At 45.1% G+C, this 15,851-nt stretch overlaps 1 pseudogene; it reads right to left on the bottom strand.

The window, feature by feature from the left end:
• Positions 1–9,261: 9,261 nt before the first annotated feature.
• LOC133238262 (polyadenylate-binding protein-interacting protein 1-like) lies at positions 9,262–14,312 on the bottom strand (annotated as a pseudogene).
• Between the last annotated feature and the right edge of the window lie 1,539 nt (positions 14,313–15,851).

Below are 15,851 nucleotides of genomic sequence, written 5' to 3'. Positions count from 1 at the left end.
AAGAAATGGAGTAGCCACCATTGTCAACAAAAGAGTCTGAAATGCAGTACTTGGATGCAATCTCAAGAAAGACAGAATGATCCCTGTTCGTTTCCAAGGCAAACCATTCAATATCACAGTAATCCAAATCTATGCCCCAACCAGTAATGCTGAAGAAGCTGAAGTTGAATGGTTCTATGGAGACCTACAAGACCTTCTAGAACTAACAAATGAAAGAGATGTCCTTTTCATTATAGGGGACTGGAATGCAAAAGTAGGAAGTCAAGAAACACTTGGAGTAATGGACAAATTTGGCCTTGGAATACAGAATGAAGCAGGGCAAAGGCTAACAGAGTTTTGCCAAAAGAACACACCAGTCATAGCAAACACCCTCTTCCAATAAAACAACAGAAGACTCTATACATGGACATCACCAGATGGTCAATACCAAAATCAGATTGATTATATTCTTTGCAGCCAAAGATGGAGAAGCTCTATACAGTCAGCAAAAACAAGACTGGAGCTGACTATGGCTCAGATCATGAACTCCTTATTGCCAAATTCAGACTGAAATTGAAGAAAGTAGGGAAAAAACACTAGACCATTCAGGTACGACCTAAATCAAATCCCTTATGATTATACAGTGGAAGTGACAAATAGATTCAAGGGTTAGATCTGACAGACAGGGTGCCTGAAGAACTATGGACAAAGGTTCATGACATTATACAGGAGGCAGCAATCAAGACCATCCCCAAGAAAAAGAAATGCAAAAAGACAAAATGGTTGTCTGAGGAGGCCTTACAAACAGTAATGAAAAGAAGAGAAGCAAAAGGCAAAGGAGAAGAGGAAAGATATACCCTTTTGAATGCAGAGTTCCAAAGAATAGCAAAGACAGATAAGAAAGCTTTCTTAAGTGAATAATGCAAAGAAATAGAGGAAAACAATAGAACAGGAAAGGCTAGAGATCTCTTCAAGAAAACTAGAAGTACCAAGGGAACATTTCATGGAAGATGGGCACAATAAATGACAGAAATGGTATGGACCTAACAAAAGCAGAAGATATTAAGAAGAGGTGGCAAGAATACACAGAAGAAATACACAAAAAAGATATTCACAACCCAGATAATTACTATGGGGTGATCACTCACCTAGAGCCAGACATCCTAGAATGTGAAGTCTGGTGGGCCTTAGGAAGCATCACTACAAACAAAGCTAGTGGAGGTATTGGAATTGCAGTTGAGCTATTTCAAATCCTAAAAGATGATGCTGTGAAAGTGCCGCACTCAATATGCCAGCAAATTTTGAAAACTCAGCAGTGGCCACAGGATGGAAAAGGTCAGTTTTCATTCCAATCCCAAAGAAAGACAATGCCAAAGAATGCTCAAACTACTGGACAATTGTACTCATCTCACAAGCTAGCAAAGTAATGCTCAAAATTATCCAAGCCAGGCTTCAATAGTACATGAACTGTGAACTTCAAGATGTTCAAGCTGGATTTAGAAAAGGTAGAAGAACCAGAGATCAAATTGTCAACATCTGTTGGATCATTGATAAAGCAAGAGAGTTCCAGAAAAACATCTACTTCTGCTTTATTAACTACACCAAAGTCTTTGACTATGTGGATCACAACAAACTATGGAAAATTCTTCAAGAGATGGGAATACCAGACCACCTGACCTGCCTCCTGAGAAATCTGTATGCAGGTCAAGAAGCAACAGTTAGAACTGGACATGGAACAACAGACTGGTTCCAAATAGGAAAAGGAGTATGTCAAGGCTATATATTGTCACCCCGCTTATTTAAGTTCTATGCAGAGTACATCATGAGAAACGCTGGGCTGGAAGAAGCACAAGCTGCAATCAAGATTGCAGGGAGAAATATCAATAACCTCAGATATGCAGATGACACCACCTTTATGGCAGAAAGTGAAGAGGAACTAAAGAGCCTCTTGATGAAAATAAAAAAGGAGAGTGAAAAAGTTGGCTTAAAACTCAACATTCAGAAAACTAAGATCATGGCATTCAGTCTGATCACTTGATGGCAAATAGATGGGGAAACAGTGGAAACAGTGGCAGACTTTATTTTGGGGGGCTCCAAAATCACTGCAGATGGTGACTGCAGCCAGGAAATTAAAAGATGCTTGCTCCTCGAAGGAAACATTATGACCAACCTAGACAGCTTATTAAAAAGCAGGGACATTACTTTGCCAAGAAAGGTCCATATAGTCAAAGCTATGATTTTTCCAGGAGTCATGTTTGGATGTGAGAGTTGGACTATAAAGAAAGCTGAATAACTGATGCTTTTGAACTGTGGTGTTGGAGAAGACTCTTGAGAGCCCCTTGGACAGCAAGGAGATCAAACCAGTCCATCCTAAACAAATCAGTTCTGAATGTTCATTGGAAGGACTGATGCTGAAGCTGAAACTCCAATACTTTGGCCACCTGATGCGAAGAACTGATCTTGGAAAAGACCCTGATGCTGGGAAAGATTGAAGGTGGGAGGAGAAGGGGACAGCAGAGGATGAGATGGTTGGATGGCATCATCAACTCAATGGACATGACTTTGAGGGAGTTCATGAAGGACAGGGAGGCCTGGCGTGCTGCAGTCCATGGGGTCGCAAAGAGTCAGACACAACTGAGCGACTGAACTAAACTGAACTGAACTGATGTACTCATTGTCATTGTGTTCATTGTTTTGGGGTTGTTTTTTTTGTTCTTTTTTGTTCCTTACTTCTTTTGTTCTCTGGATTATCAATAGAAACAATTTCAGAAGGCTTGGCTATTTTAACTGCGGAGACTGCCACAACAGGCTGGCTCCATATAACATCTGTCAGTATGCTTTGTTGGCACCTTCACCCAGTTATTCCAAGACTGAACCACTTTTCTCCTTAAAATATCTCAGTGTTCACAGTTTTGTCATCTAGATCTCACATATTGCTAGTTAAATTTATCCCCAAATATCTTATTTTTTATTGTTATCATAAATGGAATCTTTTCTTCCATTATGTTTTTTAACTTGTTATTTAAATAAAAGGGAGAGTTATTGATTTCCATACATACAGTTTTGTCTCATGGCCCCACTGTGATGGGTTGCAGTTTTTTCTTGATTCTAAAGGCATAGAAATAATATACAAAGAAGAGAGTATTCCTTCTCTAAGATTCCAAGAAAGCAGAACCAGAAACCCAACTCTGTTGCAAGCCTAACATATGAAGGAAGACAAAGGCATCTTACAGTTAAAAAATGGCTGAGTCCAGGACAGGATTGCAGAAAAGGAAAGAACAAAATTGCCTGTGAAAAGGCTTAATGTGCTGCTGAGTGAAATGCTCAGCCATGTGGAGACTAAAATATATGAGACCTATTATGGGTTGAATTTTGTCCCCTCCAAAAGATGCTGAAGTACCAATCCCTAGTACCTCAGGATAGGACCTTATTCAGAAACAGAGTCTTTGGAGAAAATCACATTAAGATATGTCTTTAGGGTAAGCCCAAATCCAATATGACTGATGTCCTTATGACAATGGAAAATTTGGACACAGAGACAGGTACATCTTGTGAAGTTGAAGGTGAAACCTCAGTGATGCATCTACAAGTTAAGGGATGCCAAAGTTTGGTGGCAAACAACCGAAAGTTAGGGGAGAGGCATGGGACAGATTTTCCCTCACACCCATCAGAAGGAACTAGCTCTTCTGAAATCTTGATCTCAGACTTTCAGATTCCAGAACTACAAAACAACACATACACACTAGTCCTCAGTCGTGTTCAACTCTTTGAAACCTCCCAAAGAGCCCACCAGGCTCCCATCCATGAAATTATCCAGGCAAGAATACTGGTGGGGGTTGCCATTTCCTTTTCCAGGGGGTCTTCCTGACCCAGGGATCTAACCCAGGTCTCCTGCATTGCAGGCAAATTCTTTACCATCTCAGCCACTGTCTGCTATCTGAGCCCCCAGTTTGTGGTGTTTTTCTACAGCATCCCCAACAATCTGATACAGAATCCTAACTAGAGAAAAGAAATTGTTCTCAAAGTGTGGTTCCAAGACCAGCAGCATCAGAATCACCTGGAACTTGCTACAAAAGCAAATTCCTGGGTCTTCCTCTATATCTGCTGAATCAGCAACCCTGGGGGTATTCTAAGGCACCTTCTAGATTATTCTGATGCACTACAGTTTGAGAACCACAGCTCTGGAAAAATTCCACATTCCTGGAGAGTGGAAGGACTCTGAAAAATGGGAATTTGAAACTATTGGAATACACATAACTAAATTTACCACCTTAACCATTTTAAGAGTGTGTTTCAGTGGTATTAATTACATTCTTACTGCTGTACAACAGTCAGCTCAACAGTCAGCACTGTTTGTCTTGCAACACTGAAATTCTATCTGTATTAAATAACAACTCTCCATTTTCATCCTCCTTCCAGTCCCCAGGAACTGCCATTCTATTTTCTGTCTCTATGATTTAAATACATTTCAGTACCTAAGCAAAACTGTACAGAATCTTTTCTTTTCATCACTGGCTTACATTACTTCACATGATGTCCCCAAGGTTCATCTATGCTACAGCATTTCAGAATTTCCTTCCGTTTAAAGGTTGAGTAATTCCATTATCTGTATTTACCACATTCTTGCTTATTCATTTATCTAACAGTGGACATTTGGTTGTGTTCCTGTTTTGGCTACCATGCAGAATGCTTCTGTGGACAAGATGTACATATGTCTTCAAGACCCTGCTTTCAATTCCTTGGGGTATATACCCAAAAGTGGAATTGCTGTATCATATGGTAATTCTACCAATATTTTTTTGAGGGACTGCCATATTTTGTTCCATAGTGGCCATACCATTTAACATCCTCACCAACAGTGCATAAGGCATTCACATTCTTTTCATCATTTATTATTTTCTTCTTTTTGATTTATTTATTTATTTTTATTTTCTTCTTTTTTAATAAAGATCATCCTAAGGATATGAGGTGATTATCTCATTATAGTTTTGATTAGCATTTTCCTAGTGATTAGTTGTGTAGGACATCTTTTCTTTGCTTGATCGGATTTTTATATCTTCTTTAGAGAAATGTCTATTCAAGTCTTATGCCCATCTTTGAATTGAGTTTGTTATTGTTGTTGCTGTTATTTAGGAGTTCTCTATGTATATTGGACATCAATCTCATATCAAATATAAGATTTGCAAATATTTTTCCCATTCTGCCTTTTTTTGCTCTGTTAACAGTCTTATATAATTTTGTAAATTTTCATGAAGTGCAATTTGTCTACTTTTTTTGCCTGTTCCTTTAGTATTATATCCAACAAATCATTGCCAAATTCAACATTGTGAAGCTTTTGCCCTATAAACTAGTATACATCTCTCGGCACTCAGCTCAGAAGTGCTGTGGTCACCAGCCCTTATACTCCAGCAGAATTAGGTGTCATGTAGCCCCTCACTAATATTCCTGTTATACCTAAGATCCTTCATCTCATCCTTCTGTTTTTGTGTGAATGTCTGTCCTGCCAGACACTGAACAAAGCACGTGCAATCTTTGTGTCTCCCACACCAGCAGAGTGTAGTGGCTCCCTGCATGCTTGTTAAAGCACATGGAGGCACATGTGCACACAACTTCACATCTGCTTTGGACCGTGGCTGGAAGGAGCCATAGGGACCAGGCTGTCACAGGGAGGAGGAATGCACACGCATTTGGCTCTAGGCTCTTTATTCCCCACCTCAGCCCCTTGGTGACTTGTTAAGACCAGCCTGGAGTCATGTGCACAGAGCAGAATAACCAGCCCAATGGAGAGACAGGTTTATTTCTACTGTAATGGATGATAGTTTATTTCAGTGAACCAGAAGTTGGCAGCATAATATCCTTCATGGGGGGTGCCACACACACATCACTGCCCCATCAGACCTGAGTTTCTCCTTGATAGGTGAGCTGCATCATCTTGCCTGGGAGAGAGACAAGCTGAGGAGGAAGAAGAGACAGGATCTCAGCATCACATGCCAGCAGCTAAGGACCCTTGTCTCAGACTGTACACTTGTGAAGGGATGGGTCCTAAGTAAACTCGCTTACTCTTGACAACTCAGACCCTGAGCAGCCCAAGGGCTCCCTGCTTATCCTGCCTCTGGCCATGAGGCATCCCACAGCGACTAGGAAAAACAGGAGTTGAATGATCTCTGGCCTGGGCGGACACGGAGGCTGCCACAGGTGAGAGCTGAGTCCACCTGCCCTTGACATCAGGGCACATTGTGACTGATGACCAGAGAGAGAGTACACAGTTGGGAGGAGGGTGGCCCCAGGGCTGTCCAGGATTCTTCCAGTAAGCCCCCGACCCAGTGAGAATCTGTGCAGACACTGGTCAGGAGCAAAGAGGTCAAGTTTTGCTCTGAAAAGCTAAACCTCAGATCAAAAATGACAACATCTTGCGTTTCTCAAGCAATCTCGGCTCCAAAAGTTTTCCACAGAATGCTCCTGCACACAAGCCTCACCCAGCTCAGGTAACTGACCAGCTTATCCCAAGGCTGAGCAAAAACAGTGGTGCTTCTGAAGCCCCAACCCTTCCAGTTCAGTCCTCAAAGGTACATGATGTCAGTGCCTGGACAGAGGATCCTTTAGCCCTGGCCCCGGAGACCCAGAAAGGAGTAAAGAAAGATCACATTCCCACACACATTCACACCATGGTCATACCATACTCACACACATGGACAGACAATCCCTAAGCACCCAGTGAGCCCCGCAAGGATTCACATGATCCACATTACACCTGGTGACTCTGCCTCCAGCACACAAGGCTCTGACTACTCTCTCATTATTAAATACATGCACTAGACAAATCCACAGTGAATTCCTCTGAAAACAAGAGGCAGAAAACAGTATTAAGAAATGTGCTAGAAACAGCCTGTTTAGGTCGCCTTGGAGATTCTCTGTGCCCAGTACTCCAGCCTGACTTGGAACCCATTCGCTCTGTGGACAGTGGTGGTGCATCTGGCCTCAGACTTGGACTTTTCCCCACCCTGAGACCAAGAGCCAGTCCTCAAAGAGGGCCCCTGGTCTGCCAGAGGCTTGAAAGGAAAAACTCACGTGTACAGGAAGAATATCCCCAAACACCTACGAAGGCGCCGTGACTCACTCTGACCCTGTCCACACTTTTCTTATTCTCCTTTAAAGCCTCAGATTCTCAACAATAAATTATGACTGCTTTGCATTTTATATCAAAGGCTCAGCCCCCACGAAGGATATTATGCTGCCACCTTCTGGTTCACTGAAATTAACTATTACCCATTACAATAGAAATAAACCTGCCTCTCCATTGGGCTGGTTATTATCTGTGCACATGACTCCAGGCTGGTCTTAACAAGTTACCAAGGGGCTGAAGGTGAGGAATAAGGAGTCTGGAGCCAAATTTCTTCATTCCAAACCACAACTCTCCCATGTATACCCTGGGATGTGGGGCACGTTCCTGAACCTCACAGTGCTTCAGCTTCCTCATCTATAAAATGGATCTGGTAAAAGCTCAGGGGTCAAGAGTAGATTAAATGAGACAATACACATAATATCCATAGCTGAGAATCAGGCTGTAGTAAAATAAAGGTTACCTAACATAACTGAATTTTATGCCTTTTCCATTATGTCAGAAGGGCAAAATGACTCGCGATAGCCAAGGGGTAAGTAAAAAGATGCAGCTTTCTGGGCATCACAAAATCAGACCACAGGTATTGCCAGGCTGTTATCAGTACATTTCCCCCCACATTTCACAGGGAGTTTTTATGAGGTACCAGTAAGTCATTACATGAGGACCCTAGCTTTCATTCTCCGATACATTCTGCCATTCTTTGAGGGAAAAGGGGAAACAGTGCTTGTTCAGTAACTGATACCATTTCAAGACCAGTCAAAGTAAGATCTTTCCATTTTCCTGGATTCAGTCAGTAGCTCTGCATTACCAACAGCCTGCTGCTATTGCTGCTGCTAAGTCACTTCAGTCGTGTCCGACTCTGTGCGACCTCATAGACGGCAGCCTACTAGGCTCCTCTGTCCCTGGGATTCTCCAGGCAAGAACGCTGGAGTGGGCTGCCATTTCCTTCTCCAATGCATGAAAGTGAAAAGTGAAAGTGAAGTCGCTCAGTCGTGTCTGACTCTTTGAGACCCCATGGACTGCAGCCTAAGCCTCTCTGTCCATGGGAGTCTCCAGGCAAGAGTACTGGAGTGGGCTGCCATTGCCCAACAGCCTAGGGCACCATATATGCTCTTACTCATCCTCAGCGTACTCTCTCTCTCCCTAACCCCCAGCCTCCACTAAATGCTCCTCTCTCATAGGTCTCTTCCCTTGCCTGGCTCAGAACTTCAGAGAGAAGCAGGACAGGAGCCATCAGAGAATCTAGGTCAGGGGAACACGGACCATAGGACCACATGCCCAGCCTTAGTCACTTCCTCAGTCTCTACACTCAGGAAACCACCCCCATCCAGCAGCGCCATGTGCCTGGTAGAGTCCAGATTATGCCCCAGTCTCTGGAAGAAGCCAGTGTTGGTGTGGTACCTCAGCAGGGAGCTGTTCCTCCAGTGTTGCAGGGGAGACTTGTTGGGCACATGCCAGATGCCCAGGTCCTGAGCTTGAATGTCGTAGTAACCAGGGTTCTACAGAGGGACACACATTCAGCCTGACCAGCCCAGGAGGTGCCACCAGCCAAAGACCCACACACACAGCCCTCACTTGAGCTGAGAGCTCAGGGCTCCAGGGAAGCAGGTGGCAGCAGTCACAGATACCCACCCTCCTCCAGTAGATAATGAGACCCCACCACCCAAACAGCCTTGGTGGGAAGAAGTTGTGGTTCAAGACATGGACTTCTGTCTATCTTCTCCAGCCCCACCTCCACATCCCCATCTCCCACCCTCCCTTCCACATGCTCTGCTCCAGCCACACCCCTCTCCCCACCCTTTCCACCTGGGTGCTCAGTGCCACCCACCTTGTAGTCATCGCTAGTGGCCACCTCTGCAGACCCAAACGTGTTGTAATTGGCCCAGTTGCCATCACTCTCTGGGTAGTCAGCCCTGTTGCCCCGCTGACTGGACCAGCAACTGCCCAACATGCATTTCCCAAGCATGCGGTTCTCATGCATACTGGCCACCAGGGTGCAGCCACCACCCCCAGAGGTCACGTCACAGAAAGTCTGGTAGACGACACCATTCTCAGTGCAGTGGTGATACAGGCCATCTGCAGAGGGAACCAGTCAGAGACCCCCTGTCTAAGAGCATAGGGTTCATCTCAGGCCCACAATCAAAATGATCCAGCGAACCAGAAACATGGCCAAAGGGTTCCTTTACTGAGTCTTATCACTGAGTGTCCCTACTGGCACAAGAGCTTCCCTGAGTTCAGAAGACCATGCCCCATGACTGAGGCAGAGCACAGAACTATCAAAACTTCCAATGATATTCCTCAACAATTTAAACATTGAAACCCAGCAATTCCACTCCTAGATATATACCCAAGGCAATTGAAAATAGAAACTTACATGCTTGTACACCAGTGTTCACTGCAGCATTATTCACAACAGCTAAAACAAGGTAACAACCCAAGAACCCACCAACAGATGAGTGGATAAACAAGCTGTGGTATATACATACAATGGATAAGAAGGAGGACTTCCCTGGTAGTACTTTGGATAAGAATCCACCTGCCAATATAGGGGACACAGGTTCAATCCCTGGTCTGGGAAGATTCCATATGTTGTTGTTGTTGTTGTTCAGTTACTAAGTTTTGTCTGACTCTTTGTGATCCCGTGGACTGCAGCACACCAGGCTTTCCTGTCCTTCACTATCTCCCACAGTTTGCTCAGACTCATGTCCATTAAGCTGATGATGCCATCTAACCATCTCATCCTCTGTTGCCCGCTTCTTCTCCTGCCCTCAATCTTTCCCAGCATCAGGGTCTTTTCCAGTGAGTCAGCTCTTCGCATCAGGTGGCCAAAGTATTGGAGCTTCAGCTTCAGTATAAGTCTTTCCAATGAATAGTCAGGGTTGATTTTCTTTGGGATTGACTGGTTGGATCTTCTTGCTGTCCAAGGGACTCTCAAGAGTCTTCTCCAACCCCACAGTTCAAAAGCATCAAGATTCCACATACCACAGACCAACTAGGCCCATGCGCCACAACTACTGAAGCCCATACACCCAGAGCCTGTGCTCCACAACAAAAGAAGCCACTGCAGTGAAGAGTAGGCCCACTTGCCACAACTAGAGAAAATCTGTGCAGCAACAGAGACCCTAGTGCAATCAAAAGTAAATAAATAAATTATTTTTAAAAAGGAATGAGGTTCTGACACTGCTACATGGATAAGCCTTGAAAACATCAAGTAAACTGAGACATTAAAAGCAAGTATTAATCATTCAGTCATGTCCAATTCTTTGTGACCCCATGGACTACATAGCCTGCCAGGTTCTTCTGTCCATGGAATTCTCCAGGCAAGAATACTGGAGTGGGTTGCCATTTCCTTCTCCAAATATTGCATTATTCCATATATATGAGATACTTAGAAGAGTCATCGAGACATAATGTAGAATAGAATTTACCAGGGACTGGGGGAGGAGAGGAATATGAAGTTATTGTGGATGAGTACAGAGTTTCTCTCTGAGGTGATGAAAAAGTATGGGAAATCGTGATGATAGCTGCACAACACTGTGTAGACGATGCTACTTAACTGTACACTGAAAGTGATAAAATAGCAATTGTTAAGCTATCTAAACTTTATCACAATTTTTAAAAATCTCCTAGTGGGACTCCCCTGGTGGCCCAGTGGTTAAGAATCCACCTACAAATGCAGGGGACACGGGTTCAGTCCCTGGTTCACGAAGATTTTACATGCCATGGGGCAACTAAGCTCATGTGCCACAACTACTGAAGCCCCCATGCCCTAGAGCTCACGCTTCACAACAAGAGAAGCCACTGCAATGGGAAACTGGTGCTCCACAACTAGAGAGGAGCCCCTACTCACTGCAACTAGAGAAAGCCCTCACTCAGCAACAAAGACCCAAAAATAAATAAATAAGCAAAATTTAAAAAAAAACAAACCTCTCAGTGGACATAGACCTTACTGTCCTTCTGGGCTCAGTGTCAACACTTTATCACCCACCACACGCACTGTAGCACCTCGCTCTCATTTTCTTGTAGCTTCTGGGTAGAGATGGAGAGAAAAATGACAGGTCCATTTCTCTTTCCATGTCATAACCAAAGCATTGACTGCAGCTAGATAATACACAGAGTTTTATTCTTACTACTGGTTTGACACAAAGCCCAGGCTCTCCTTGCTCCCACCCCAACCCCATTCCTCCACTGGAGCAAAGCCTCACTGCCTGGGATGTAAGGCCCTGTGGCGTTCAGCTACCTGTCAGGAAGTGTCAGTAGTTTAATGCGGCTGAAACAGGAGGTATAAGGTAGGAAGTGGTGAGAGCAGGCCAACAGGCTAATAGAGGTATTAAATGAAGAACTTTCTGTGCTAGCCTAAATTTTAAAGAAATTGCAGACAATTCTAAAAGAATGGGAGGACAAAACATTCCAAGTTTTTTTGTTTCTGTTTTTCTCTTTGACGAAGAGAGGGCTGGTCTTCATTGCTGCTTAGGCTTTTCTCTAGTAGCTGTGAGCAGGGGCTACTCTCTAGTTGCAGCGCTCGGGCTTCTCACTGTGGCGGCCTCTCTTGTTGTGGAGTATGGGCTCCAGGGTGCACGGGCTTCAGTCATTGCAACACATGGGCTCAGTACTCACAGCTCCTGGACTCCATAGCACAGGCTCAGTAGTTATGGCACACAGGCTTAGTTGCTCTGAGGCATATAGGATCTTCCTGGATTAGGGATCGAACCCATGTCTCCTGCATTGACAGGCAGTTCTTTACCACTGAGTCACCTGAGAAGATCATTCCAAGCTTTTGAGGTCAGAGGTATTCAATTATAAGTAGCTCAACACTTAGAGTTGAGAGTCCTCGTGATTATACCTAATATATCTGAGCCTGTTTGCTCATAACTAAAATGAAGCTAGTAAAAAGTGATTTGGTGAAAAGCAAATGAGATGATATTTAGGAACATGTTTTGCTTCTTTCTAAAAATGCATAAATGACAATGAAGAGGAAGACAAATTTCTTAATGCCATTATTATGCTTGTTGTGGGGAGGAAGGAAGACTGGGAAGACAGGAGTCCTGGGCACAAAAACAAACCATTCAACTTCCTCTGAAAATTGCAAGACCAAGCCCACTGAACTGGGAAGAGATTGGGAGGGGACACAGTTCTTAACACAGGCCTCTGAAGGCCACTCTGAGGTTCACACAGAGGCACATAGCTGGGACCCAGGACATGCCTCAACCATCACCCTACTGCTACAGGTTAGATCCCACCAGACACCAGAAATCAGACATCAGCTCACGACATCTCAAGTCTGCAGCATGAAGTGGCCTCTCTGCAGCTCAAAGACATCCCCTCTGCCTCAGAGACACGAGGACCCTGGGGCCGCACAGCCCAGTTTCGTTATTTTTTTTTTAAGTTATAGGGAATAAAGTTTATTTTGGCAGAAAGCGTTAAACAAAATTAAAGTTGCAAACATTAGTAACATAATTCAACATCCTTAATTTGGTATAAGTGTGACACATTTTTTTGCTTTCCTGTGTTCTGCTAAATCACCATAACATGAACTGCTTTATAAAACGGATATGCTGAAAATTTAACTTTACTGTTTTCGCTTACGCTCTGATTCCAAACAAAACTTTTCATAAGCTTCTTCTATCTCTGGGTCCATCTCATCATCAATATCATCCAAGGACGGATCACCACCCCCTGATAAATCTGTTCCATTTTCTTCATAATCTGGGAAAAAAGTCTTCTCTTTCAAGTAACTCTTGATACTTCTCTTGGTAATCTGGATCAGCTGCAGTGAAAGGAACACCATCAGATGTATAAAATATTGGCTCATTCATAAAATAATTAGGATCATTTTCAGGTGTTGCTTCCCTCTATGTTGAAGCTGCATGGACTCTACCCCAGTTACTTGACCAGAGTTCTACAAGCTTCAAAAGCATCTGTTTTACATTTCTGCTGCAATTTGCATCTAGGACAACATTTTCAATTCTCTGAATAATTTCTTTCATGTCAGTCTTTCCTTTTTCCTTCCAGCCATCTTCTAAAACTGACCCTGTCAACTTCAGTAATTTTACTGCACAAATTAAGTTGTCATCCATAGGATTAGAGAAGAGGGCATTCAGCAACTCCCGAAGACCGGTCTGAAGAATGTCTGCCCTTGCAACCTGTCCATTTGTCCCTTTAATCTCCAGGTTAAGATAGAGTTCTCCCAGAAAGAGTACAAATGCATGGAATCGTTTTCGAGTCACTTCATCCCCTTTTGCAGCTTGATCTTTAACTTCATATTCAGTCCGACATCTTTGAAGTAGCAATTGGCGGAAGTTGCCACTCTGTGGGTTAATTGTCAGATGATGACACAGGTAGTTACAGAGGCGTGCTCCCATGTAAGAGAAATTGGGGATAGATGTGGCCTGTTGATAGATGAGTTCCACAAGTTGTTGCAAAGCATCATCTGTTGTAACCCAGCCATTTAGGGTCTCTGCAAACTGTCCAATTTCAGTTTCAAAACTGCCAGGCTGTTCTGTAAGATGATTCAAAAAATCCTGAACATATTCTGATAAAGTAGGATAATCCTCAAAGCCGTCCTCATAGGATTCTGTATAATTAGAAAAATAACTTGATGGGTAGAATTCAGGGGCGTTTACAGACAGCTTAGACATTAATACAGAAGCTACAGCCACCTGGGGTTTAGCCATTGCTGACTCCGAATTCTGCTGTGTGATGTTATCCGGCGAACTAGATGGACCTCTCAGGGGCCTCGTTTGTTCCGGGAGCGCCCCGGGCCGGGCAGGCCGCTGGGGGCCGGCGGGGACCTCGCACTCGGCCCCTGGCGGCGGGGCAGTCCTGGTCTGGCACAGCGGTGGCGGCTGCAGGAAGTCCGGAGCTTTGGGTTGAGGCGGCGGCGGCGGCTGGTGGCACGGCAGCTCAGCAGGCCCCGCTCCTTTCAGGAAACCAGAGCCCTCAGGCCCGCCCCCTCCGCGGCCCAGGCCCCAGCTCCGGCCCAGACCAGCACCTGGGGCCCGGTCGAAACCGTCCGACATGCTCCTCCTCCTCCTGCGGGGGCCGCTGCTGCTGCGCTCGGGAAAGAAGCTCTCGACGCGGCGCTCACTCAGGCCTCATGTAGGAGTAGGACGGGGTGTGCCCGCTAGGCTCCTCAGCGCTTCGGGCGGGCAGAGCAGACAGCAGCTAACGGACCCGCCGAACCCGCCGCTTCTGAGCGCCCGCCCCAGCGGCTAGCCTCAGCTTTCCGATTCTCCGCCCCGCCCCCTGCCGCCGCAGCCCCCACCCAGTTCCATTATTGACACTTAGAGGAGACGGGAGGAAGTGTTGCTCCAGGAGACAATCTCCTGCACCGCACCCTCTAGTGGCCAATGTGATAAATAGCAGGAAGCTGGGCTGGATCCCTGTAATCTAGGGACGTGGAGAAGAGACTGGCAATCCACTCCAGTATATTTGCCTGGAGAATCCCATGGACAGAGGAGCGTCGGCAGGCTACACTCCATAGGGTCGCAAAGAGTCAGACACGATTAAATGACTAACACACACACACACTCTAAGGAAGATAAGATGCAAGCTACCTTCCTGATCATCATTTTTCTCTCAGTCTCTATGCCCAATTCCTACCGTCCTATAAAGACTCAAAGACTAAGGATCCCTTGTTCTCCACTTGTCTCTGAGCTGGAATCCAGACTCCTGCATTCACAGACCTTGTCTGAGTCTCAGCAGCACTCGCTTCTAGCACAGAGACCCCCTCTTTCTCTCCACACTGGGGCCAGGAGCTGAGCACTGTATTGCCAGGTGGACACTGGGAGCTTTCTCTGTAGAAGCTCCACAGGCTCTCAAAGACACACGTTAAAGGCCACTTCTTAGCACAGTGTTCAGATCTGGGGATTTCATGGACCTGTGTATCTTCCAAATGAAAATACATGAGAACAAGACTAATAAGAGTGGTGAACATTTTGATTTTTTGCTTATGTCTCTCTTTCTGGCAAAACACACACATAAAAAAATTATTTAAAATTAAACATTGGGGGGCGGTCCTAAGATGGCAGAGGAATAGGACGGGGAGACCACTTTCTCCCCCACAAATTCATCAAAATAATATTTGAACGCTGAGTAAATTCCACAAAAAAACTTCTGAATGCCGGCAGAGGACATCAGGCCCCCAGAAAAGCAGCCCATTGTCCTCAAAAGCAGGTAGGAAAAAATATAAAAGACAAAAAGAGAGACAAAAGAGGCAGGGATGGAGCTCTGTCCTGGGAAGGGAGTCTTAAAAAAGACAGAAGTTTCCAAACACTCTCACTGCCGAGTCTGTGGTGAGCCTTGGAACCACAGAGGGCAACATAACTGGGAGGAAAAATAAATAAATAATTAAAACCCACAGATTACTTGCCCAATGGTAACTCCCCCAGCGGAGAAGCAGCGCAGACGCCTGCACCCACCACTAGCAAGCGGGGGCTGGGCAGGGAGGAGCGGGCTGCATTGCTTAGAGTAAGGACTGGGCCTGAATGCCTGAGGGCAATCTGAGCAAACTAACTTGGGCTAGCAAACCAGACTGCGGGATAGCTACCACGCGCAAAGCCCTAACCTAAGACACCGTCAGGCCCGCTCACAGAACGAAGGACTGAACACAGCTAGCCAGCTGCAGACCATCCCCCTCCAGTGCCAGGGAGCCAGACCCGGAAGCGGGCAATCGCGGCCCCAGAGAGGCATTATCTACCAAACCGCAAGCAGGCTTTGTTGCTAAGACTTCTTGGGATTCGGGATGGTAGAC

Source organism: Bos javanicus, chromosome 3 (genome assembly GCF_032452875.1).
Source record: "Bos javanicus breed banteng chromosome 3, ARS-OSU_banteng_1.0, whole genome shotgun sequence".
NCBI classification, from domain to species: domain Eukaryota; kingdom Metazoa; phylum Chordata; class Mammalia; order Artiodactyla; family Bovidae; genus Bos; species Bos javanicus.
Note: the sequence above shows the minus strand (reverse complement) of the source record. Positions and strands in the feature narration are given on the sequence as shown.